The 26,495-nt window shown below is 40.0% G+C and overlaps 1 non-coding gene across 1 annotated transcript; it reads left to right on the top strand.

Annotated features, from left to right (window-relative positions):
* The first annotated feature begins 23,593 nt into the window (after positions 1-23,593).
* On the top strand, positions 23,594-23,738 carry LOC127211126 (small nucleolar RNA SNORA48). Its single transcript, XR_007833401.1, has one exon. It is a non-coding gene; the product is annotated as a small nucleolar RNA SNORA48 (small nucleolar RNA).
* The last annotated feature ends 2,757 nt before the right edge of the window (positions 23,739-26,495 follow it).

Genomic DNA, 26,495 nt, shown 5'->3' with positions numbered 1-26,495 from the left:
TTTTGTGTCTCCAGTTGGCTTAATAAACAAAATCTTCACAGATCACCCAAGAAATTGCTTTAGAAGGATGACAAATACTTTGCATCTGGCAGTTCCCTTTGCTGTTCAGTGAGGAGTGGTTGTGTTCTCTGTGAATAAGCAGGCTGCAGACTGAAGCAGTGCCAGGAGCTCCTGGTTGTGCCTTCTGATGTGGCTTCTCTGCCAGGTGTGGATCTGACACAGTTTGTAGAAGCTAAGGGAGGCTGACTGCAATTGAGAGACATATCTGTGAGTTTGGTCCATGGATTTTGAATCAATTTGCCAGCAAAATGGCATCCATTCTGACTCCCTCCAAGCAACTTCTTGGAGTAGGGAGGGAGCTTCCCCTGGAGGCTTCCGGGAGTTTTCAGCTGATCAGTGGAAGTTAAAGATGCTCTGGGGCCTGGAGAGACCTCCTGATGATGAAGGATGAGATGATTCCTAGTAACTAAAGGTCTTTGCACTAGGGCAGTCATGGCTATGACAGTAAGTGGTACATTGGCTTTCTTTTATGGAGATTTAACCAGATCTCCTCTGGAGAGTTCTCAAACCCTGTGGTCTTATAGCAGGCTGGCAGAGCAAGTCTGTAACTATGATAGGTAGAAGCATACAGTCTTGGAAGGAAATTGTTTTACTTGTCCCCTGCAACCATGAGAAATTCCGCCAACTCCACTCATCTTTTTTGGAGTAATGACACCTCCATTGCTGAGCAGGAAGTTGTCTTAGACTTTTGAGCTTACGTTCTGGAAGGACGTTCAGTCTGGTTGAAGGAAGTTGGGAGGTTTGGCGATGATATTGTGAGTAGCTAATGGGAAGTTCTGAGTCCACCAGCTTCCTGATACCATCAACATCAGACCTGACTCAACAAATATAATCCTTCATCAGCTGGGGAGTGGCACTCTGTAGCAAGCAGCCCATAGATTTATTAAATTGGCCATATAGAGATTAGAATATATCTGCAGACAAAAGATAAGCTTAATTTCAAAACTTTTTTTAAAACCGACTATAAAGGCATTGAGCAATTAAACAACCACATAGAATAAACCACATTATGGAAAATACAGTTTAGTGACATAAGCTATTGAGTATTTAGTGTGTGTATGTATACATGTGCACACACACATGCATACTCAGGTTAGCTCCAAACTTTTGTCACAAAGTTATAAGACTGGATGAATGCCACAAAATGAGGGTATCAATCCCTTTTAGCACTGTTATAGATGTGAGTTTCTCACCCGGTTTGCACTCTGACTCCATTTGTCGTGGATTACTTACAAAACAGAGGGAGCAAAAAATATGCCTGTATCTGGCAATCTAGTAATAGAAATTCCAGTCTACAAGGAGGCTGTTGGGTTGCACAATTTAATCAGGAAGCAGTATGTAACCTAACCCAGCCTCGCACTGAAATTGTTCTGATGCACTGCCATGCCTGGCTCCTCTGTAAGCATCTCTGACATTGGCTTATGTAAGGACAAGTTAGAATGTGGGTGCTCCAAAAACTCTTTGAGTTTGAGAATGACAGCATTAATACTCAACAAGTACAAAGCACTTTAAAAATAATTACTTCTGTGTCGCCAATTTAAAGTGAAGTCAGTTGTCTTAAGTGCACTGCATTCAAGTAGAAGAAAGCTGTGTTAGTTATTCCCAACAATAGTAAGAGGATCAATAAATCTATTGTCACCCTTATAGCTCCAAGTGTTTTCTTTTCTAACCTAATTTTATTTTTAATGCCACAGTTATTTAATATGGGTGAAAGCATTTGAAATGGCTTGCACCATTCAAACCACGTTCCTGAGCATTCTTTCCTGAACCTCACACTGATTCTTTAAGACAAACGAGAGAAACTTTCTTCACTCTTAATTAGCTACAGATATCAAGGGCAGTAAAAGAATTAAATGCAGAATTAGAAGCTGAGCCACCTAGCAAATCTGTTACCAGAATGTTTTAATGGTTTCCAGGTTCCAAACTGCTTTGTTCATAGCTGTTGGTACACAAGCCCCAAGGGCTCTCTGCAATCTGGTAAACCACTTTATTGCATTGCTGAATGGTATATTTGTAACTACTGAATTCCTTAGTCTATCTATGCTTGTCTTTGAAGGCCTCAATAATCTCAAACGTTGCAAAGACTTCCAAGTAACATGAAACATTCCCCCTTTTAAGGCCAATGGAAATTGTTATGTGCAATGAAAAGGCTCTTCTGACAAAGCTATTAGCAGACCTTCTCTTTTATCTTTAGTCATTGAACACCTGATATTCTGACTATAACTACATCATGAAACAGAATTTATAATCCTTCATTAATGTCCACTGTGTATCCTACAATCAAAGTTGATGCTTTTTATTCCTCCAATAACCTGTCAGAAGTTTCAAGTTCACTACTGAGTGGTCTGTGAGAATCTAATGATTTGGAATGGGGGTCGTTTTTTACTTTACAGTGTTCTGAACTCTTACAGTAGACCTTAACATTAAACAAAAAAGGATCAGACAGCTGCATGTTCTTAACCCACCTACTTTTAGAACTCACTTTTGTTGGAAATTATTTCTTTCTTATTCCTAAATAAAACTCAAGTGATAATTTTCATTCTTTATACTCTGAACTATTCAACCCAGACTATGAGAGCCAAGAAAACCCTTGATACTAAAGAAAGGAAAATTGTATAACTAAAATATAGATCATGTTACCTACTTCCTGTGACCTTAAGGCTGCTGGAGAAACACAGCAAAGATGAAAACCTAATTAAGTTACACTGTGTAGGTTGTCAACCTTATGACACGTTTCCTCTAAAATGCTTCCTCCCAGCCATCAATGTGGCTTCAAACTGTGACTAAAGATATGATCTAGGCCCTTTTACTTACATTGCTAAATTTCTATTTTCCTTTCTATTCACTAGTTTTTATGTGGTATTTACAAAATACTGAGTTAGTGTAGTGGTTAAGGATAGCAATACATCAAAATGAGGAAGAAAGTAAGCAGTTGTGGAAGAGTCACTTCCTTATACACAGAAGGGAAAAGCAGCAGCGATCAGGTTAACTTTGCAATGTCAGTAGATCTGTCTTCCTCCCTCCATATTGATTTGGCTACCAGTGAAGAGGCCATATAACTTGGGGAATAAATTTGTTTCAAAATTTCTTCAACTTTAATGTAAATGTCAGGAATGTTTTCCTTTTCCTCCTCCTCCTCCTCTTCCTCTTCTTCTTCTTATGTCCATTATCTATCTTTTCTTGTAGCCCATTTCTGATTAATTTTACTTGAGAAAGGAGTAAACCAACGAACTGTGGTGGAGCCCGCCATGAATGAGGTTTACAATGACTATAGTTGGTCAGATCCTTGTCAGTTTCTGGGTAGGTTGGGTCACTAGCACACTGACTTTCTTTTGTAGTTATTCCCAACCTAAATGCTTTTGGTAAACAAAAACAGGTAATAGATGGGGGCGGGTGAGCATTAATTTTTAAAAATATTTCTGAAAGCCATGAGTATCTCAGAAGAGGAAGAATTTATAACTTTCTTCAGAAACTTGGTCTGTGCCAGGCAAACAATTAAATATGTAAATGATAGAAAGAAAATCTTTTTAGTGGTAGTAGCTCTAACTAATTTTAAGTGCTGATGAGATGGTTCAGAAGCAAAGAACATTTGCTGCTATTGCAAAGGACCCAAGTTCAGTCCCAAGAACCCATATCAGGCAGTTGATGACTTCCTAGGACTTCAATTTCAGGGGATCCAATTCCTTCTTCTGGCCTCTGGGTGCACATACAGACATTTAAAATAATTTAAAAATCAAAAACTTGGCTAGTTTTGAGAAAAAACATTATGATGCTATAAAGGTCCTTTATAAGGGAGTTAGGCTTTTAACACTGTGCTCAGTAATGGCTGTTAGCTGTGTGGTTTCCAGCCACCTTTGCCGTGACTTCTCAGCTTCTTGGGTAAAATCGAGTGCAGTGTCTGACAACCACTAGCTTCATACCTATGTTTTTCTTTTCTTTTCCTTTTGGAAGAACATTTACCTCTGCAAAGCCTCACGGTGTAAATCAATATATATCTCCTGTCTAATACATAGTGAAGCCTCATTATTACTCTAACAGGAGCAGGTGTGTTTATGTATTTATTATAGTAGGAATAATGTGTATATTTATGCATATTACCTATCTACGCATGATCTCTCTATTTCTTCTTCAGTCACATGTCTGCTTTCCTTGTTACTGAAAAAAAAATATAGCAAAACTTTGTGCTTGACCGTGTTAAAGGCAGTGAATGTATGAGCCTTAAAAGTGTTTTATGGACAAGTCATGACCACTAATCTTGTGTTAATTAGGTTATGAATTCTTAGTGGATGACTGCTTTCAAGCACATTCAAGTGCTATTTTTACAAGAACCTGGAATTAAGAAATTGCTCTCACTGACATAAAATGTGTTGCAATGCCAAGCCCAAAGTCACAAAATCCTAGAAATTCTGGCAAGTGTCAAATTATGAGTACCTTGTTAGCCTCTGGAATGTTAGGGCATGGTTCTCCCTGAGGAATAAATTGACTAACTGTCTTCAATGTTGGACCTTGAGTCATTTAGGTTTCAGAAAGTTCACTGTTAGTAAAACCAGACTTTTAAGTCATTTGCTTTGGAACAGAATGTACTTTGAGGGAAGTTTTTATTTGTTGCCTAATTTAAATTTGAGAGTAGAGCAATAAATGTTATGACAAGGTATTATGTCATAAAAAAGAGGAATAGAGTAGTGGTTGGTGTATTAGAATGAACCCAAAAAGGCTGGAGTGTGTAACAGTTTGACTACAAAACACAGTTCTTGGTAATGATGTAAAAAAAAAAAAAAAAGAGGCCAGTAAAAGAAATTTTTATATCAAAGTCAGGTTTCTGTGGTGATTTGAAAATAAAATAAGTTCTCAAGTTGAGGTTCTATGTAGAAAAAAATTCTTCTTCATCCATGAATTCCCACTTGTATTGCCACATTCTAGTCTTTCTTGTGACTTTCTGTACAATCTTGAGCACCTTAATAAATGAAAATATTAATGCTAGCACTGATGTCTATAAAACTATTGAGATGAACATATTGGATAGCTATAAATACTTTTAAAATAATTGTTTAGCACATTTAAGTTAAAGTAAAATTTACATGATGAAATGCACACACCTTGAAGGTACCATGTGATGAGTTTAAAAACTGTCAATAATTACTCAAGACGGAATATTTTTATTCTCCAGTAAAGCAAATCTCTTTTCTGAAGAATAAACCACTCTTTTTGTTTTAGTTTTGTCCATTTCTAGCTTTCATGGAGTCTTTTGTGCAAGGCTCCTTTTGTTCAACTTAATGCCCTTGAGATTTATCCATGTCATTGTGAATACTTGTTGCATTTTTTCCCCTATGGACTATTCACTGAATAATTCAGTGAAGTGTTCAATTATACAAATGTGTCAACATTTATTTATTGATCCATCTATACATATGGATTTGAGTAATTTTCTTTTTAGAGTTAAAAAAAAAGTTGGATAGTCTCTGTGGAGCAATATAACTTCACAGAAAGGCTAACTGTACACTCTGAGAGAGGATCTTCAGTTCACACCTGCAAATCACATGTGTCTTGGAAAATGTCCTTTTGACATCCACCTACTGTTCTATGAGAGGTTCAGATCATGCACAGAGTCCACATAGAAAGGCACCAGGGCACTGTTATCTAAAAGCTTCACATGACTGTAACACACACCACACAGAGCAGAAGGCCCTTCAGTTGAGTCTGTTCTCCAATAGGCCCAAACTGTACGTTTCCTTTTGTTTCCTCAAATGAGGGGACAAGATGAGGGCCATTCCCAAGGCTTTCAAACTCTTTCTGAACTCTCCTCAGCTGGTTCAATCCAGCTGTTCTCACCTCAACTCCTCTCCAAGTTGACTGATTCAAGCTAGCTTTTCCCTGGTTTCTCACCAAATTGCTCTGCCTGGTCTCAAACTAATTCTGGCAATATGTTTTAATCTTCTGGCTCCTTCTCATTCTCTGGCTCATTCTCTTATTTGCCGTTTTGTCTGCCCTTCAGTTAGACATCACCTTCAAACATAGCTGCTTCCTTCTATAAATTAACCTTACCTTTATTGTTTGTGATTAAAGGTATGAGCTTAGGGAGTGTCAGTATTCCAGCCAGGTCACATAGACCTAGAAGGCGTTTGGATGTGATCCCTTGCTAGAGCAGCCATGTGGCTGGATTAAAATTCTTCTACACCAGACCATAGTGCAATGTAGCTGTACTCGTGAATCAATATTGTTTTAAGCCACTGAGCTTAGAAGTAGATTTTCTCATACAGCGTTTTCGTTTTAATGACAAATGTATAGAATTAGAACTCTTAGAGCATACCTGTAAGTAGTTTTGAAAACAGCCTAACTTGCTGTGGATCCTGTAAAAGCTTAAGTAGCTGCCAACTCATGGTGATTCAGTGGCTTATTTAGTTAGTATATTGTGTTTACTTATGATTTTCAACACATTTCCTTCTTTTTTTTTTTTTTTTTTTATTCACTTTACAGCCTGATCACAGTCACCCCTCCCTACTCACTTCCCAGTCTCACTTTCACAACTCTTCTTCTATTCTCCCATCCCTTTATCGGCAGAGAAGGGGGGTGTGGGTACCAAACCACCCTAGTGCATCAAATCACAACAGGACTAGGCACATCCTCGCCCACTGAGCGAGACAAGGCAGCCCAGCTATGTGAGAGGAATTCAAAGGCACGCAGCAGAGTCAGAGACAGACCAGCGACCCCCCCACATGACCCCCCCACAACTGTTAGGGGATGCACATGAAGAACAAGCTGCACATCTGCTACATATGTGTAGGGGATCTAGGTCCAGCCCATGCATGCTCTTTGGTTAGTGGTTCAGTCTCTGTGAGCCCCCATGTACCCAGGTTAATCTACTTTATAGGTCTTTTTGTGGTGTCTTTGATCCCTCTGTCTCCCTTAATTTCCCTCCATCCCCTCTCTTCTGCAAGACTCCAGAGGAGCTCTGCCTATTGTTAGCTGTGGGTCTCTGCATTTGTTTCCATAAGCTTCTAGATGAAGCCTCTCAGAAGACAGTTATGCTAGGTTCCTGTCTGCAAACATAGCAGAGTATCATTAATAGTGTCAGGGGTTGCCTCTCTCCCATCCGGTGGGTCTCAAGTTGGGCCAGTCTTTAATCCACTTGGACTTTAGTTCTGTGTAGGGTGATAAATATGGATCCATTTTGCATCTTTTACATGTAGACATCCTGTTAGACCCACACCATTTATTGAAGATGCTATATTTTTTCCATGGTATGGTTTTGGCTTCTTTGTCAAAAATCAAGTGTCCATGGGTGTATGGATTTATTTCTGGGTCTTCAATTTGATTCCCTTGATCAACCAGCCTATTTATATAGTAGGGCTATACCTTTTTTTTTTTTTTTTTAATTACTGTTGATCTATAGTACAACTTGAGATCAGGAATGGATATTTTTCCAGATGATCTTTTACTGTACAGGATTGTTTTAGCTATTCTGAGATTTTTTGGTTTTCCATGTGAAGTTGAAAATTGATCTTTCAAGATCTTTAAAAATTGTGTAGATATTTTGATTGGGATTGTGTTGAATCTGTAGGTTGCTTTTGGTAAGATGGTCATTTTTAATATGTTGGTTCTCCCAATCCACAAGCATGGGAGATCTTTCCATCTTCTGAGACTTGAAGTTTTTTTTCATATAAGTCTTTCACTTGTGTGGTTACAGTTACACCAAGATACTTTTATGGTTTTTTGTTTGTTTGTTTGTTTTTTGCTATTGTGAAGGGTATATAGTTCCCTAATTTCTTTCTCAGCCCGTTTGTCATCGTATATAGGAGGGATACTGATTTTTTTTAGTTGATTTTGTATCTAGCCACATTGCTGAAAGTATTTATCACCTGTAGGAGTTCCTTGGCAGAATTATTGTGTCACTGATGTATACTATCATATCATCTGCAAACAGTGAAACTTTGGCTTCTTCCCTTTTAATTTGTATCCCCTTGATCTCACTTAGTTGTCTTATTGCTCTAGCTAGAATTTCAAGTACTATACGGAAGCAATATAGAGAGAGTGGACAGCCTTGTCTTGTTCCTGGTTTCAGTGGAATTGATTTAAGTTTCTCTCCATTTATTTTGATGTTTGCTGTATACTTGCTGTATATTGCCTTTGCTATGTTTAGGTATATGCCTTGTATCCCTGATCTCTCTAAGACTTTTAACATGAAAGGATGATGCATTGTGTCAAATAATTTTTCAGCATCTAATGAGATGATCATGTGGTTTTGGGTTTTTTTTCCCCCAGTTTGTTTCTATGGCATGTTACATTGATGTATTTCTGTATATTAAACCAAGGTTGGAACGAAGCCTTCTTGGTCACAGTGGATGAGATTTTCAGTGTGTTCTTGGATTTGATTTGTGAGTATTTTATTGAGTATTTTTTCATCAGTGTTCATAAGGGAAATTGGTTTGAAATTCTCTTTCTTTGTTGGGTCTTTGTGTGGCTTAAGTATTAAAGTGACTGTGGCTTCTTAAAATGAGTTTGGTAGTAATCCTTCTGTTTCTATTTTGAAGAATAGTTTGAGGAGTATTGGTATTAGTTCTTCTTTGAAGGTCTTGTATCCATCTGGCCCTGGGCTTTTTTTTTTTTGGTTGGAAGACTTTCGATGACTGTTTCTACTTCCTTACATGATATAAGACTATTCAATTTTTCTTTTATCTGATCTTGATTCAGCTTTGGTAAATGGGATTTATTTTTTTTTAAAAAAAGTCCACATCACTTAGATTTTTAAATTTTGTAGCAGAGGCTTTTGAAGTAAGATCTAATGATTTTTTAAATTTCCTTGGGATCTATTGTTATGTATCCCTTTTCTTTACTAATTTTGTAGATTTGGATACTCTCTCTTTGCCTTTTAGTTAGTTTGGCTAGGGGCTTATCTACTTTGTTGATTTTCTCAAAGAACAAGCTCTCAGTTTCATTGGTTCTTTGAATTATTTTCTTTGTTTCTAATTTATTGGTTTCAGCCATGACTTTGATTATTTCCAGCCTTCTACTTCTCTTGGGTATGTGTGTGTGTGGTTTTTTTTTTTTTTTTTTTTTTTTTCTGGGCCTTTCAGGTGTCCCATTAAGTTGCTTGTTTGAGATGCCTCCAATTTCTTTATGAAGGCACTTAATACTATGAGTTTTCCTCTTAGCTCTGCTTTCATCGTGTCCCAGAGGTTTGGATATGTAGTGCCTTTATTTTCATTGAATTATAGGAAGTCTTTGATTTTTTTCATTTTATCCCTGACCCAGTTGTCATTGAATAGAATATTGTTCAGTTTCCATGTGTTTGTAAGATTTTTGTTATTTCTATTGTTGTTGAAGTTCAGCTTTAATGCAGGGTGGTCTGATAAAATGCAAGAAATTATTTCAGTTTGCTTGTATCTGTCAATTTTGGAGACGGTTCCCATGAGGTGCTGAGAAGAAGGTATATTATTTTGTTTGCAGGTGAAAATTTCAGTGAATGTCTATTAGATCCATTTGATTCATGACCTCTGTTGGCTTCATTATTCTTCTATTTAGTTTCTTCCTTGATGAACTATCCATTGGTGAGAGTGGGGTATTGAAGTTTCCCACTAGTAATATGTTGGGATCTATGTGTGATTTAAGCTTTAAAAGTGTTTCTTTTTATGAATGCAGGTGTCCCTGGACTTGGGTCATAGATATTCACAATTGGTAGATTTTTCCTTTGATGAGAATGAAGTGTCCTTCCCCATATCTTTTGATTAGTTTTGGTTGAAAGTCTGCTTTATTAGATTGGCTACTTCAGCTTGTTTCTTGTGTCCATTTGCTTGGAAAACTTTTTTTCCAGCCCTTTACTCTCAGGTAATGTCTATCTTTGTTGCTGAGGTGTGTTTCTTGAATGCAGCAGAATGTTGGATCTTGTTTTCACAGTCATTCTGTTAATCTGTGTCTTTTTCTTGGGAAGTTGAGGTCATTGATGTTGAGAGATATTAGTTACCAATGATTACTAGTTCCTTTTATTGTGGAGTTGGTGGTGATAGCGTATAGCTGTGTCTGTTTTCTTTTGGTTTTGCTGTTGTGAGATTATCTATATCCTATATTTTCTTGGGTGTAGTTGACCTCATTGGGTTGGATTTTTCCTTCTAGCATCTTCTGTAGGGCTGGGTTGGTGCATGGATATTGTTTGAATTTGGTCTTGTCATAGAATATCTTGTTTTCTCCATCTATGGTGATTGAAAGTTTTGCTGGATATAGAAGTCTGGGCTGGCATCTGTGGTCTCTTAGTGTCTGCATGACATCAGACCAGGCCCTTCTGGCTTTCATGGTCTCTGTTGAGAAGTCAGGTGTGATTCTGATGGGTCTGCCTTTTTACTACTTGGCTTTTTTCCCTTGCTGCTTTTAATATCCTTTCTTTGTTCTATAGGTTTAGTATTTTGGTTATTGTGCGGTAGGAGAAATTTCTTTTCTGGTTTAGTCTATTTGGTGTTCTGTAGGCCTCTTGTATATTCAAGGGCATCTGTTTCTTTAGGTTAGGGAATTTTTCTTTTATGATTTTCTTGAAAATATTTTCTGATCCTTGGAACCTGGCATCTTCTTTTTCATCTATCCCTATTATTCTGAGATTACACCATTTCATGCTGCCCTTGATTTCTTGGATGTTTTGTGTCATGAATTTTTCTGTTTTAATATTTTCTTTGAGAAATGTATCAATTTCTTCAATTGTACCTTCCATGTCTGAGATTCTCTCCTCCATATCTTCAATTCTGTTGGTGATACTTACCTCTATCATTCCTGGTCTCTTTTCTAAATTTTACATTTAGCAGGTTTTCTCCGTTTGTGTTTTCTTAGTTGATTTTAATTCTACTTTCATGTATTGAACAGTTTTAATCATTTCATTTTTCTGACTGTGGTTTCCTATTTGTCCTCGATGGCCTCTATTCACTTATTTGTATTTTATTGTAATCCTTGAAAGGATCTATTCATTTCCTCTTTATATTTCTCAAATAACTGCATAATCATAGCCTTAAGGTCATTTCCCTGAGATTCATCTGCATTAGAGTGTCTGTTGTTGTTTGGGATTCCTGGCGGAGCCATGCTGTCTTGGGTTTTGTTGTTGTTTACTTATTCCTTCCTTTAGCCATCTGCTGAGGAGTCTAAGCTGCTGAGGTTTTCTAAGATGTCAGTCGAAGGAGAAGGTGGGTGGAGGATCTCTTCAGAAGGCAGCTGCTTGGTTTACTGTCTTAGTGAACACTATCCTCCTGTAACTTAGTCTGTATCCTAGGAACCAGGATACAGCAGGATTCCTCTGACTGCTTGGTCTCCTCAGAGGGATCAGCAGAAGAGTAGAACTGTGGCTTGGAGACCGGAACACTGTATCTGGGATCCAGATGCTGTTCTTGAGAGTCCCAGGTTTCATTGCACTGATGCTCTGGTCCTCAGGGCACCTGAACTGGCTCTGGTATTTGAAAGAGTGCAGGGTTCTCAAAGTCTGTGGTTCCTGAACCTGGGGAACATCTGGCCACAGTGGGGTTAGGGGCTGGTTCTGATCCTGCCCAGTTGTTTGGACTGAGAAGGCCCAGGTCAGGGTTTTGGATTTAGCAGTTCACCTGTTCATCCATGGGTTTTGCTGCACCAATCCTCCATTCCTCAGGGGACCTGCACTCACTCCAGTGTTTGGAAGAGTGTAGGGTGCTTGGCTTGTGACTCTTGAACTCTTGGTACATCTGGCCATGATGGGCGTGTGTGTGTGTGTGTGTGTGTGTGTGTGTGTGTGTGTGTGTGTGTGTGTGATTGGTGCTCCTGGGTTATTCCCTCCAGTCCATCTCACAGCCTCTGATCCTCTGCTCCCTAGACACAGTACATACTGTGTGCCACCATCTTGGAATTCTCTAGAGTTTTCTTTAAGTGGTAAACAACTTGTCAGGTCCAGCTAAGAAACCTTAGTAAGTGACTTTTGAACATTTATCATGCTCCGTTTCTACAACATCACATGAAATCTACACAGTTTTATCGATTACATAACACTTGTTGCTATTTAGGATCAATAATTTTAAAAGTCCGTTTACACTGAAATGAGACATTGTATATAGATCTTAATTTCAGACCTAGAGAAGCCAGTGTTGCCTAAAAGACATTAACAAGATTTCTTTATCTCTTACTCCAGGAGTAAGTACTTAAGAGCAAGTACGAGCGGTTTCTACAATGTCACAAAGTTATGATGCCATTGTCTGTGACATCCCCACAGGCATTTTTTTCCATTTCCAAGATGCTTTCTGAAAATTTCCAAGTTGACTTGTCCAGCTTTAACTTTTTTGACATGCTCTAGGCCCTCATTGTGACACAATCCAATGTCCATGGCACAAGAATCAGCAGCATTGATTGCTAGCATCTTGTGTCAGTCCGGAGGGCCTGTTGGAAGGCTGTCACGGTCCTTCTTCTGGTCATGAAGGTGTACTTTGGCCTCACACTGAAGAAGCCATTCAATTGGCATCCAGTCAGCTCCAACATTCCTGGTGTATTGATAACCACGGAGTTAAACAATGCGTTCAAATATTTCCAGAAGTATCTGTAGTTCCTTGGCCATAGGAATTTCATTAAGCTGTGCAGCTTCCCAGAATCTTTCAAACATCCTCATTTGGTGGCAGTGCAGTCTCCCTACCAGCTGTGGCTAAGGATCAGGACTCACACTCTGTTTTCACATTCCCTTTTTATTCTGACAAGATCTTCTGCTTTTTTTTTTTTAATGTGCTTATTCAGCGAATCTGTCATTTTTAACATGCTTCTCTAGAATTTTTATTTTCTCCCATTTTAATGATACGTTTCCATACATTCATTTGTTGTGATTATAGTTTCCTTTAAGACCTTGAACATATCTACAGATGCTGCTCTAAAATCATTACCTCCCAATCCTAACATCTCATTTAATGTGAGTCCAATTTTAAGAACATTTTTTTCTTGAATTTGTGTCGTGATCATATATATCTAGATCTAGCACTATTTGCTTATATAAAAAGATTCATGGCCGGGCAGTGGTGGCTCACACTTAATCTCAGCACTCGGAAGGTGGATCACCGTGAGTTCGAGGCTAGCCAGGTCTACAAAGGGAGTCCAGGACAGCCAAGGCTACACAGAGAAACCCTGTCTTGGAAAACAAAAATGATTCACATGCTGAACCTTGTCAAGAGTCTAAATAAAGTTATTTGCTTTTATTAAATGTGTGGACTTGACTTTGTGGCCAGTGCCATCATTCTCAGTGCTGCACAAACTTGGGCCCTACCATCTTGCTTACAATCACACAGCAACTCATCCCCAGGGAAGCCTCATAGCCCCTAGACAAACCCTTCAGCCAATGCATCACATTGATTCTTGAAGAGTAACCACATAGGTTTACAAACTCAATTCATTCTTTCGCAAAGAAGATGTAAGTTTTAGTCTTTATGGCCTTGGATTAGCAATGGTTACTTAGCCATGATTCAAAAGCACAATACTTTGTAAACTTCACCATTAGGACATGCTGATAGGTTGTATACAGATGAAGAAATATTTAAAAAAAAAAACATTCCTATTTGATTGATGTACATAATTGAATGTATATTAATGATAGTATTGAGATATGAAGGACCAAGGAGAGATGTGCTTATGTTTAGTGAAATTAAGAATTATTAGACATAAAAGTTTGAAATGTCTGTGAAATAACATTTGCTGTCCTGGAGGAAAGATACTGTCTGTCACTCTATATATGTTCCCTTAGGAAGATCGTATGGACTTGAGGTAGCTAGAAAAAAGACCACAGCTGGAAGATGGCTGAGGACTCCAACACAGTTTTTCACAATCAGTCACTTTTTTTTTTTTTTTTTTTTTTTTTTTTTTTGTCTTACTCAGAATTTTTCATCTTCTCCAGGACCTGGATTGGTATTTCACAACCATTTTCTCTGCAAAATAAGAGCCTAATTTGCTGTGCACACACAAGAGAACAGATGTCCCAAGGATGTCACATGGTTGACTACACTACACATCTTTCAAGTAAGATGTTCTGGATTTGAAGGCCATTTTCAAGTTTTCATTCTTCCAATTTTCTTCCCCCAAAGTGTCTTCAGACTGGTTTCTGGTTACTGATGGGACATCAGATGCTGTTTCTCATTCCTTGCTCTTCTGCTCACTATCCAGTGAGTGTACCCTTCTCTAAGAGATGGCCCCCAGAAAAAGCCTTAAAGACTCTGTGTGTCTCTAATATCTTGACAAGGTCAATGACATTTTAGTGACGAAGAGCAGTAACTTTTAAGCAGAACTGAAAAGGTTTTGGAAGATGCTGGGATACTTACAGAATTTCAAAGGTGAATCAGAGCATAAAGTAGCAAAGCCCAAGCCAACACAGGGTAGAGAGAGCAACATGCTTCTTTATAGACATGGGACTGTGGTCTGTACTGGGTCCTTTTGCTAGAAACTCTACAGCTGCTGCTAAAAGATCTGCTGTCACTACAAGTCTCCATTGTTTAAGTTACTTTCATGGAGCATACCACATGCCATCTTCTTCACCAAGAGTTGAAACAACATGGGGCCCTGAAAAGTCTCTGTAGGCACTTATTTATGCATGAAAGAAAGACAATACTACACAGACATCGCTGGCCATCAACTCTATGAGTAGTGAGTCTGTTCTCCTGCAATGTTAAGCTGTAATAAACATAGCCAAGAACCAGAAAAAGGCTTTAAATGTGTCCTTCCTTTCGTCCTCAGTTCACTATTAAAGGCATATCATTTTGACATGATCTTTAGTCAATTCCGAGCCTGACTTGTGACGTAGAGACTGAATCTGGGTGCACCTATTTCCCTGTGATACCCACTTCTCTGGCAATTCTTCTTGGTCATTTTCTTGCTTTCAAACTGTGGTCTCTCTAGTGGGTAACCAGTTGTCTCACTGTGGTAGCAGAGACCTAAGTAAACTACTTCATCTCAAGGTCTACAGGAGTTAAGGTCATGCGGATTTCTTAGGGACTCTGGCTTCCCACAACCTCCAATGCTTTTAATATGAGCTCATGACCTCAGTGTGCTGTCATGGCTACATTAGTTCCTATAATCCAGAATGAGCTGAGGCTCCAGGATTTGTGTGATGGTTCTTTCCTTGTCCCATAGTTTAAGCCCACAGTACCACTGTCCTCTCTAGATTCTGTTGAGGTCCAATTGTTACCAAAATTGATAAGAATGACATGCTCACTTATCGTCATTCAGCTCATCACAGAAGCTTCGAGCTGAGGTGATCATCTGCTTCCATGCTTTCTAAGTGAAGCTAACCCACCAGAATCAGACTCTGTCTCTGTCTCTGTCTCTGTCTCTCCCTCCCTCCCTCCCTCCCTCTCTCTCATCTTCAAAGTACACTTTCTCAGCATCAGTACAGTAATACATTCAATTATACCAGCCTTTTGCTAAACATGTAAGGATTTTCCATTCATGTACCCTTTTGTTTCTTTCTTCTTTTCCATGTTCTAAATGTCCATGCGCCACTCTATAGTAGCAAGGCATTAGGAATAAATCTTAGAGACCATTGAACCACCTCTTAAGCCAGATCTTGCCCACAGATTTTCGTCACTTTCCTTCTTTCAAATGATTGATCCATTTCCCTGGGATTGTGTAGCCCCAGGATCATAGTTTTGACACATCAGGGACACTCTTGTAGTCATTAAGACCTGCCCCGTCACCATTCTTTCAGATGCAGCACCACCTTCAAAACTGGAGGAACATTCTTGCTTTGAGTTAGTTTTTTGTTTGTTTGTTTGTTTTTAACTGGAGACCATAGATACCGATTTGTAGATGAGTTCTCAAATATTTGCTTAACCCTACCACCTTTCAGAGTTCTCACATGCCTTTCAAAACTCACTGCCACCATCCAGTCGTTGGAATGCTCTATGTAAAAAGAAAGGTAGTTTCACAGCTCTTGTATCATATCTAGGTGATGCTATCAATTTTATCAACACAAGGTGAGTCAGTATAGAACATTGTGTCTTCTTGGAACTGTTCAGTTCACTGCTGGCAGCCATGGGAAAGATGCACCATCAATTCTATCTGAGCATAGCAGTGACTGAGAATTCTTGGGCTCCTTTTTTTCTCCATGCCAGAGACATAGTGGCATCTCAGCAGGCTCTAAGTAAGGCAGGCATTTAACAGATGACATGGTGTGCTTGTTGACTTTTGCTGTCAACTTGTCCTAGAGTTACCTGGGAACTGGGAGCCTGAACTGGCAGTTGTTTTGATCAGATTGGCATGCCATCCAGGCTGTGAAAGACTGTCTTGATTGATGACTGATGTGGGAAAGCACAACTCCTTGAGAGTGGCACAATCCGTAGGCAGACGGGCCTGTACTGTATGAGAAAGCTAGCCAAGCATTTGCCAGTGAGCAAGCCAATAAGTAGCATTCCTCTGTGGTTCCTGGCTCAGGAGTTCTACTTAGCTTCCTTCAAAGACGGCGTGTGATCTAGAAGCATAAAACAAAGTAAAATCTTTCCTCCTCTAAGTTGTTCTTAGCCATGATATTTTATCATAGCAACAGAAACGCAGAGTAAAACAGATACCATGATGACAACTATAAATGTCTTATAAAGAGGCTCCCCCATTATGTCTTATAAAGAGGCTCCCCCATTATGTCTTATAAAGAGGCTCCCCCATTCCTTACTTCTATTCAAATGCCTCGGTCTTCAGCAGGTGAAACCAAGTCAACACAGTCGTGTCTAACACTTCAGAATCAAGATCAAGTGTTGCCTGAGCATTGTCTGCTGTGTCATCATGTACCATGCTTGCTTTATCTTGCCCTGTGACACTGTTCCTGACTCAGTTTCCAGGGAAACATTGCTTCTTCCTTGTGCTTAAACATCACCTGGTACTTGTCCTCTCTATCTATCCTCCAGGAAGTTTCACCCATTTCCTTCTTTGTCCTCTTCTTATTACAGGAAAACCTCTTGGGGAAATTGATCCTGTCAGTGGCAAGTGCGGAGCCAGAACCCACACTGCTACTGAGCCTGTTTTATTGATGGTTCTTGTGAGTAAGACAGTTTCCCATCACAGGGGTAAGGTCCAGCTTCTTGTCATTCCAGATGAACAGTCTCATGAGTTTCTTTAAGCATTGCATTAGCACTGCGAAATATAAAAAGCACCGAATGAGAGCTCTCTAATAAAAACAGCGTTGTTCCTAACTGTGTGCTTCCATGCCCGAGACTGCTGCTTCTGAGGGAGATTTTGACAATCTTGGGCTTTAATCAAATCAATACTGCAGTACAAATATTAGTATTTAACATTTTGGTCAATACTGAAATTGATAACTGACTCCAAATCTATTTTAGCACTCTTATGCAACCCTCTTAACCTACTCTCCAATGGTGTGACTGCATGCAAGCCTATATTGAAGTTTACTAACCTCCTACACATGTACAATGTTCTAGATGTTGCATTGTACAAAGAAAGTAGAAGTGACAGCAGCTATAATAAAGGCCTACTTCAGCAATAAGTATGATTTCTTCGCTGCAGTTACCATGACTGGGTGTGCAAATCCATGGCATGCTATAAGTTATTTATTATGTCTGCACAGCCAGGGTCATTACGCTTTCTTCATCATTTGATGGCCTCATTGCACAAATCAGGAGTGCATTGCCTCTGACAACCATTGCTGATCTCAAGTCAAGTTGATCTGAACGACCCTCATGTTGCTGAGACACGGGACACTGGGCAGTGGCCTAAAAGGAAAACAGGATGTGGTGTAACATGACGCACTAAATCCCTTGCTGAATCAGACCTTTAGTTTTTCCTCAACCGTCTTCCTCTTTTCATCTGGCACGTGACCTGGTGGTGCCTTACCTCCATTCATGACATGTAAAGGGCTAACGATGTTAACACTAGAAGTCAGTGTTTGTTGCTGTTCATGTACTGCACACACACACATGTAGCAGATGAGAAAGCAGAGTGATCTCAATGTCTTGACTCCCCTGATCCTCATCTTGTATCTTCCCTTCCTCATCACTAGTCAATCCCAGCCCATTAGATCATAACAACCACTAAAAGTCAATGACATGGACTTTGAGTCCAGTACATCTTATGAATTATCCTTGTTTAATGCTCCCAATTTTATTTCATTCCATGTTTGGATAAAGGTTTAGGATTTGGACACATTGGTTGATTTGACCAGTTACACCAGATGGTGGACTCGGAATTCAAAGCCAGACCGGATCTAGACAGGCAGCCAATACCTTGCCTCTCTTAACGTCCCCTTGCCTGTGTGCAGCTTTCCCTCATTAAAAAGAGAGATGAGATCTAACTTTCCCAATGGCAAGAGAAGTGTGCCAAGGATGCCAGTGTATATTCCTCACAATTACATCACATCACTCATCTGTCCTCTTCATCAGGCATGTCTCAATGTCTTTCTTCTTACTGTAGTAACTTCTCCATTCATGGGGTGGTTATTTTCTAATTACAAATCTGTTATTAAGATAACTGAAGATATAGCAATAAGTGTAGCAAGGTTTCTTTCGAGAAATAGCAATACTATTTGAGGGTTAAGGTTATAGTTGACAAGGGCTGAAAAGTGGTGTGATTGTGTGTGTGTATGTGTGTGTGTGTGTGTATGTGTGTGTACATATTTGTACATAGAGCTATGAGAGGGACTACAATACAGCAATCTTTGAATGAAGACCTGAAAGGTGCAAAGAAGAAATCATGGAGCTCTAAAAAAATTGTTCCAATGAAAAGAGTAGCTGGCAAGAAGACGCCAGTGCAGGATTTGGCTTTGTGTAATTTAAAAACCAGCGTGGCTGAGCAGTGTTAACAGTAGTCAGAGTTGTCAACAGATGCCTTATAGGGCAGAATGAAATTTTTGTATTTTCCCGTATGTAAGATTTTTGAATGGAAGATGAAATTTCCCTTTTTATTAAAGTTTCAGATGCTATATACAGGAAAGATGATAAAAGAAGACAAAGAGGGATCAAGATGCAGGTGAAGCCTGTTGCAAGTGTTCTAGTGTGAGATGATCGCTCCTTGGTCCCCATCATCTGTGGAGCAGGTGAGAAGCTGTGGGGACATGGAGTGTCTTCAGAGGGGATAGCTGACAGGATTTCCTGGTGACTTAGGTATGAGGCATAACACATCTGATGCAGTTTGAGTGACTCTGAAATTAGGCCGAAGCATGGAGTTACCGTCACTGAGACAAGGAAACCCAAGAAGACAATGGATGGGAATGTTGGGGATTTTGGTCCGATATAGGAATCCCCATTAGAATACCCAATCAAGGATATGAAGTAAATGGTTTGAAGAGGACTGCATAATTCAGCAAAGAAGTCTGGCCTGGCATTGTATAAACTTGAGGGTCACCTTTATATGGACAGTTTTATGTTCTAAGAACTGAAGTGGGTCTTGCCTTAGAGGAATAAGTATAGAAGAAGAAAGAAAACATGGTATCATAATATTTTTCTACTCTAGCTGGACACAGGAAACCCCTGGAGCTTTAAAATATGTGTATATACCAGAGTTTCCACCACAAACTCATTGGGTGAATATTTTAGAAAAAGTCACAGGACTCAATGTAATCAACTTGCCTAGCTAATTGATTCATTGGAAACTGAATGTGTTCAAGTCAGTCTTTGTAACGGGACTTGTCTTAAAGTGCAGAAAATAAGTTTTCCCCATGCCCACCTGCCATGTAAACAAAACCCAAGATTAGAGTTTCCTTCTGAGATTAATTCATTAGCTCCCTACAGGTTCTGATTTAATCCATCCTTACCTACACATTTTACACCATTAGGTTCCTGCACTCTTTTAAAGTTAAAATATAGCTACATAATTTTTCTCCTTCCTTTTTCTTCTTCCAGTCTTTCTCATATAGCCTCCTACTTGTTTTCTCTCAAATGTATGGCCTCTATTTCTTTCTTGGAGAGAAAGAGTGTATGTGTGTGTGTGTGTTTCTAAAAATGTAAATACAGTCTATTCAGTCTGTATCATATCACTTACATGTATATTTAGGGCTGAGGATTCTCCCCTAGAGACAACTATTTCCCTTACTCCCTGTGTTCCTTGGTTGCCTGTAGTTCTTTGTCTAGGGTTAGAGCCCCAGGACATATCTTCTTTCTGTGATAGAACACCGATTGCTGTCCTCCCTATCCAGCCTCAGCTCATGTATGTCGTCCCAGACAATCCTAACTTACACCTGTATCCAAGCTTCACCTTCTGACAAGAAATCTGTTTGTGTGTGATCTTTCACCTAGTTACCTCTTACTCACCATCAACCTCAACTCTATCACCACTTCCTTAGAGGAGGTTTCTCAGACTCGGCTGACTAAGCCAGCCCTCCTGAAGGTAACTATGTTGAAATACACATAGAAAGTTAGGAACAGAAAGTCTTATAAAGGAAATCACATAGAATTATATGCAAAGGCATCAGAGTAAATGCATAATATATGTAATATCTCAAAACTTCTTGTTTCTATATTTACTAAAAAGACAATGTATTTACTTTGTACTTTCTCTTTCACCCCCTCCCCATGTGTGTGTGTGTGTGTGTGTGTGTGTGTGTGTGTGAGAGAGAGAGAGAGAGAGAGTGTGTGTGTGTGTATGTGTGTGTGTGAGAGAGAGAGAGAGTGTGTGTATGTGTATGTGTGAGAGAGAGAGAGTGTGTGAGTGCGTGTGTGTTTGTGTGGTGAGAGAGAGAGAGAGAGAGAGAGAGAGAGAGAGAGAGAGCATGTGTGTGTGTGTGTGAGAGAGAGAGAGAGAGAGAGAGAGAGAGAGTGTGGTGAGAGAGAGAGAGAGAGCGTGTGTGTGTGTGTGTGTGTGTGTGTGTGTGTGTGTATAAATGATAGCGGGTGGAGAGAGAGGGAGGGGGGGAGGGAGGGGAGAGAGAGAACTGAAATGGAGCATGTTAGTTAGCTCTTGATGGTCACATTAGACTAGAGGATCCTCAAGAGCAAACAGCTTCCTGCCATCCATTCGATCCTTTAGATCTTTGTTGACTCTTCGGACTTCATCTTGACACTAATATACTATTTTGTGAAGAAGAGAGTGTGAGGAATGGGTGAGGTACATCTTGGGTGAATGTGGACTGTTCTCGTGACCATAGCTGTGCCAAGACACCAATGCCTTAGACCTTCCCTAGGTCAGTTCAAAGGGATGACAAGGCCTTCCCCTGGGCTGAGTCCAGATGTTGATAGTGTGTGCAGAAAGTATCAACCACAACATCCTCCTCCCAGGTGACTAAGATGTGAGACCCCCCATCCCTACCCCATGAAAACCCCTATAACATTTAGGTAACTAGCTATATCCGTAGTCTTACCAACATGGCTGCTTAAACATGGACAACAACTGCCATGCTAAAGTAGGTGTGATGAATCAATAGAGTTGAGTGAGAGACAATATTCAAGAGCTAGGAGGTGGAAGCTCCCATCTTTCCATAACCAGGACACACCGGCCTTAGCTGAACTTCCTGATGCGGAGTGTTGGAAATCTCCTCAGGGACTTTTACAACAGCCCAGACGTGACTCCGGGTGTTATTGTTGGCAGCTAATGTAACCGTGGTCAGATTTCATTTGCCAAAGCCACCCCATTCCTCCCACCTGTGTTCTAACAATCCATTCTGGAAAAGGTAGAAGGCAAAGTAGACTACTGCTAGTCAAATGGATCTGGGGGGTGGGAAATTCTTGTAAAAGTCTTCGAGCCTTTTGGGGGGATGTGGTGATAGAATAGCCAGTTTTCCTGGATCCCATAGGGATCAGACTGGATCTGAAATTGTGAAAGTATACTCTTTTGCTTTTAAATGACCCTGGGTATTAAAGCAGCAGAATAGTATAAATTGAAAATAAATGTTCTTGAGTATATGCGACTCCACATATCCATAAAGTCATATGATATTTCTCTTTTTCAGTTTAGATTATTTCATCTCATTAAGGAAACAAACATGTGCAGGTATTTGTCCTGCAAGTTCCAAATCATTCCTTGTAATTTTTCTCAGCTTCTCATTGTTGATTTACAATATTCACTCTACAAAACCTGTCTTGATTTTGAAGAAACATACTGTTTAGTCTCACCTCTAAGAACACACATGAATGAAGGGTGTATAAGCTATTCCAGGGACTTATGCAAAATGTTTCCTCTTCTGTGTTCTTCCATTAATGAGAACTTATCTCACTGGCAGGGTAATATACAGAGAGGTGACAGACACCACCCAAGATGCCAGCAATAGCCAGAAAAGACAGCAGAAAGTCCTAAGGAGTCAGAGAGAAAATGAAAGGATTCCTCCTGGACATCTGCTCCAGGCCTCTATTCTGGGAATTACCATAAGGAAGGCATTGTTACTTAGGGAACTCAGTTCCTGTAAGCTCCGAGGCAAAGCCACGCCTGTTTATTCAGTCTGCTCTTTGTCTTACTCCACCCAGGATAATGCAAGTGTGAAGTTAATTTGTCTTTTGAAATGCAGATTTTTTTTTCCTTCCAGATGCAGCAAGGGACGTTAGGTACTTGTTAGAAATAAAATTCTAGAGTTTTAACAACAACGAAAGAGTTGTAGACATGGAGGTTAAGGTACTAGTCTGGTCCATGATTTAGTGAGAGAAGGGACTTTTGATTAAAAGCTGTCTCCTTACGCTTCAAATACACTAAGGAAAACAGTGCAGGCAGTCTGTACATGATAGAGGCAATGTAAAAGGGACCCACAGGTGATGATGCAACCAGTTTGAGGGTCTCAGTAGAGAATCACAGACTGGGGCTTGCAGTGGAAAACCCACCCACCAACACCTGTTAGAAACTCTGAGGCAGATAAACACTTGCTCACATTTAATTGCTTACTGGCTTTGTTCTGCTAATCAAGGCAAACGGTTCCTCCTGAGACACCACATCTCTTGGAAAGTGCACTGTCTTTACGTCAGGTGGGTCTCATGCTACAGCTCTGGATTTGTACTTTTCAAAGAAAAGAGAAGTGAAGACTTCAAAAGCAACATATTTATGCTGCGCTCTCATACAAGCCAAACTTGCTAAAGGTACAACTTTTGGTTTCACAGCATTTACACACCAACGCTGCAAAAATGCATGAGCGGGATAGTATGACAACTCTGTACTTCAACCTCAGTGAAACATTCTGTTAAACTGGAAGGAGAATTTTGACGAAGAGACGAATCCCAGGAGGAAGAGGCTCTGTCTGCTCCTGTCGGTGTAACGTTCTCTGGCCTTTAGTTTGGGGGTTGACCCATAATCCCAGAGGGAGGAGGGGGCTGGAAGACTTTCTTCTGAGGCGGGGTATTGTGCTTGTTCATAGGCTGACTGGCCTCGAACTTACTTGCCCTCTTACCTCAGGTTCCCTGAGAGTACGAACCTGTGTGTCATCATGCCTGACTCTATACAAAGGTTGTAAAAAAGATGTCCTATAGCACGAATTAGACAGAATAGAAGACCGTGCACTAAACTCTACCTAGTAGTATTCACATATACAAAATGAAAACTTGCCATTTGTGACAGCATATGGATAGAACTGAAGTTTACAGTATTGGAAGAAATAAACCAGACACAAAAAGACAAATATGTCATGATCTCACTAATATGGAATCTTAAAAAGCTGACCCCCTCACTGACGATGGACAAGGAGACACCTTGTTGTTGGCGTTTTTCTTATATGAGTCAGGAGCTGAGCATATGGCAGTCCCTTGTTCATCCTAGCACGAAGCCTGGTATGTTGACCAGTGCTGTTTTATGCCTAGGATTCATAAAAAAATCAAATCAAATCCAGGCAGCACAGCAGGGGGAGGAAGACAGACCTGTGAAGCACCATGCCACCCGCAGACCTGCCCTGTGGCACACATTACAGGTGGGCTATAGATACTTGCTTGCTGCCACGCCACACAGTGCAGTTGGGAGATGTCACCTAGGAACATACCAGCCACGTGGCCAGCCTGCAGGGGGAGCCACTGAGTATGTGGCAGTCATGTGGGAAATAAAGAAAAGCTGAACAGCTTGAGCATTATGAAGAGAGATGGAACTTGAGGGTAGAGAGTAGAAGACTCCTATAAGTGGCCAGCCCTGACACCTGGGGCCATCGTGATGTCCCAGCCCAAGTTGCCTCCGAGAGTCGTGTCTGAGTTCATGGCTACTAGTGGCTGGAGTCAGTGTCAATGTCTGTGGCTCATATTACCTCTAGAAAACATTAAGATGTCCCTGGTCCAGTCAGCTACTGGGGTCCATTTGGATGTTCAAGGGCTGTGCCCCTCACCGAATGATCCGGAGAGCTGACTCTGTTCTTCATTTGGCTGCAGCACTTGGGAGAACCTCACCTGGGCAACACAGTGGAGCTGGCCTTGATGGTGAAGGCATGAGTTATCCAGCCCCACGGGTCTGAGAGCAGGAGAGCTGACCCAGCCCCTCACAGGCTGCAGCACTTGGGAGAGTGGGATAGCACAGTGAAGCCGGATCTAGAGGCCTGGGTGTGCATGGGCTGTCCCTGAGGGCATGAGAACAGGAGAGATGAGCCTTCTGCCTATGGTGGCTTTGAATGGCCTAGCCAGAGTGGTGCTGGAGAGCTTGCCCTGGTGGTGCAGATAAGGATGAGTTGGCATGCTGACCAGCTCAGCTCCCACACAGGACCAGATCCAGCACTCCGAGCTGGCCCACTCCATAATCTATGTCATCCTAATGAATGGTTGGGACAGGGCAACAACAGGATAACCAGGTGTGTAGGGGTGGGGAGTCCCAGTGGGTTTTAATATTAATGGCGTCACAGAAGCCAGAGACCTCAAACCAGACCAATGACTCACTGCAATGAATATATGAAAGTGAAGATGTATGGACAGAGGGACATACTGTGTGGACACACTGTGACACACTACAGCTTCCACAATGAGATGTTTTCTATGTTTTTTTGTTGTTGTCCATTTGTTTGTGTGGGGTTATTGCGGGGGGGAGGGGCTGGTACAAGGAACAAGAGCAGATGTGAGGGATCAGAGAAATAAGCAGGACTGGGGTGCATGATGTGAAAATCACAAAGAATCAATAAAAAAGTTTAAAAACAACAACAACAAAGAGATGACCTCATAGAAGTTGGGGAAATAGCGGTACAGGGGCTGGGGAGTGTGGGGAGAAGCTGGTCCTCACTTCATACTGAGCTGTGGTCATACAGAAGAAATAAGTCCCGGTGTTCTGTTGCAAAGCGGAGTAACTTTGATAATAGCATGCTGCACATTTTACAAAACTAACTAGATGGGCGATTTGGAATATATTCATCTGGTATCCTCAGCTGATGCATTTTCTCTCAGATCCATAAAATATGTGCCAGTGTGCTTCATCATCTGCAGACTCTGAGGCCACATGATCCCAGTCCCCCTGGGAATTTTCATTTTCATAACTGAGGTTGAATGAGGAATGTTAAAGGTGACTAAATATAGAGTTGTCTTTTAATAAAATAATTTAAAGCATTGTTACTTTTTCCTGTTTTGAAGATAAATGACATAGTTTATAGCCATTAAGCAGAAAGAAAAGATTTTCAAATGCCTATACATACATAATGTACATAGTTATAACAAAAATCATGATTTAAGACATAGGCAATGGTTACTATGGAAAAATTTATGAGAAACAAGTGAATCCTTTATGATTTTTCCCTTAATCTTACAATATTCTTCAATGGCAGAGGGTTGTTTGTTTTGACTTACCATGCACTATTTAGTTAAATTGTGGCTTATTTTTATAGGCCAAATAGTATGCTTTGGGTGTGTCTCTTGTGCTTAGAGACAATTTGTCAATTTGTCAATCACATACTATTTTTGGATATTTCACAACACATGAAAGCAAATATCTCCACTACAACAAACTTTAAAGACTTCACAAAACCTTATCAATTTTTTCCGTTTTGTTACTTTTATTAGTTGTTTTATTTAAATTTTATTCTGTATTTTTCCTGAGATGGAGCTGGATTTATGAACTATTGAGAGGAGTATATTAAAATCGTACTTTATGTGAATTTACTTACTGCGTGAATTTGTTGAACTTTAGCAGCATATGTATATTAAGATATATTACTAAGCCAGGAACAATGACACATGCCTGTAGTTCCAGCACTCAGGGAGTCAGAGGCAGGTAGATTTCTATGAGTTCAGTGCCAGCTAGTCTATAAAGCAAGTGCAGATCAGCCAAGTCTGCACAGAGAAACGCTGTCTCAAAAAAAAAAAAAGTATATATAAATGTATATATATTACTGAACACTCACCAATTTGGGGCTATATTTTCTTAGTAAAATAAAGTTTTTCCTTATGAGATGACTTTATTATTTTATGCATGATTAAAAGTAGTATATTTTGTCCAGATAATAATAATGTAGCTACACTGGTTTCTATGTGTTGGGTTTTCCATATTTTCATGTTGAGCTGTTTGTGTAATTATTATTCAAATGGTTTGTGTATGCCTCTTACAAACGCTTACACATAAACCATGTATTGTCCACTGACATTTATTGTTAATTAAGATGTTTATTCCAT

This window comes from Acomys russatus, chromosome 28, assembly GCF_903995435.1.
Source record: "Acomys russatus chromosome 28, mAcoRus1.1, whole genome shotgun sequence".
NCBI lineage: Eukaryota > Metazoa > Chordata > Mammalia > Rodentia > Muridae > Acomys > Acomys russatus.
This window is presented reverse-complemented; position numbering and strand designations above follow the sequence as displayed.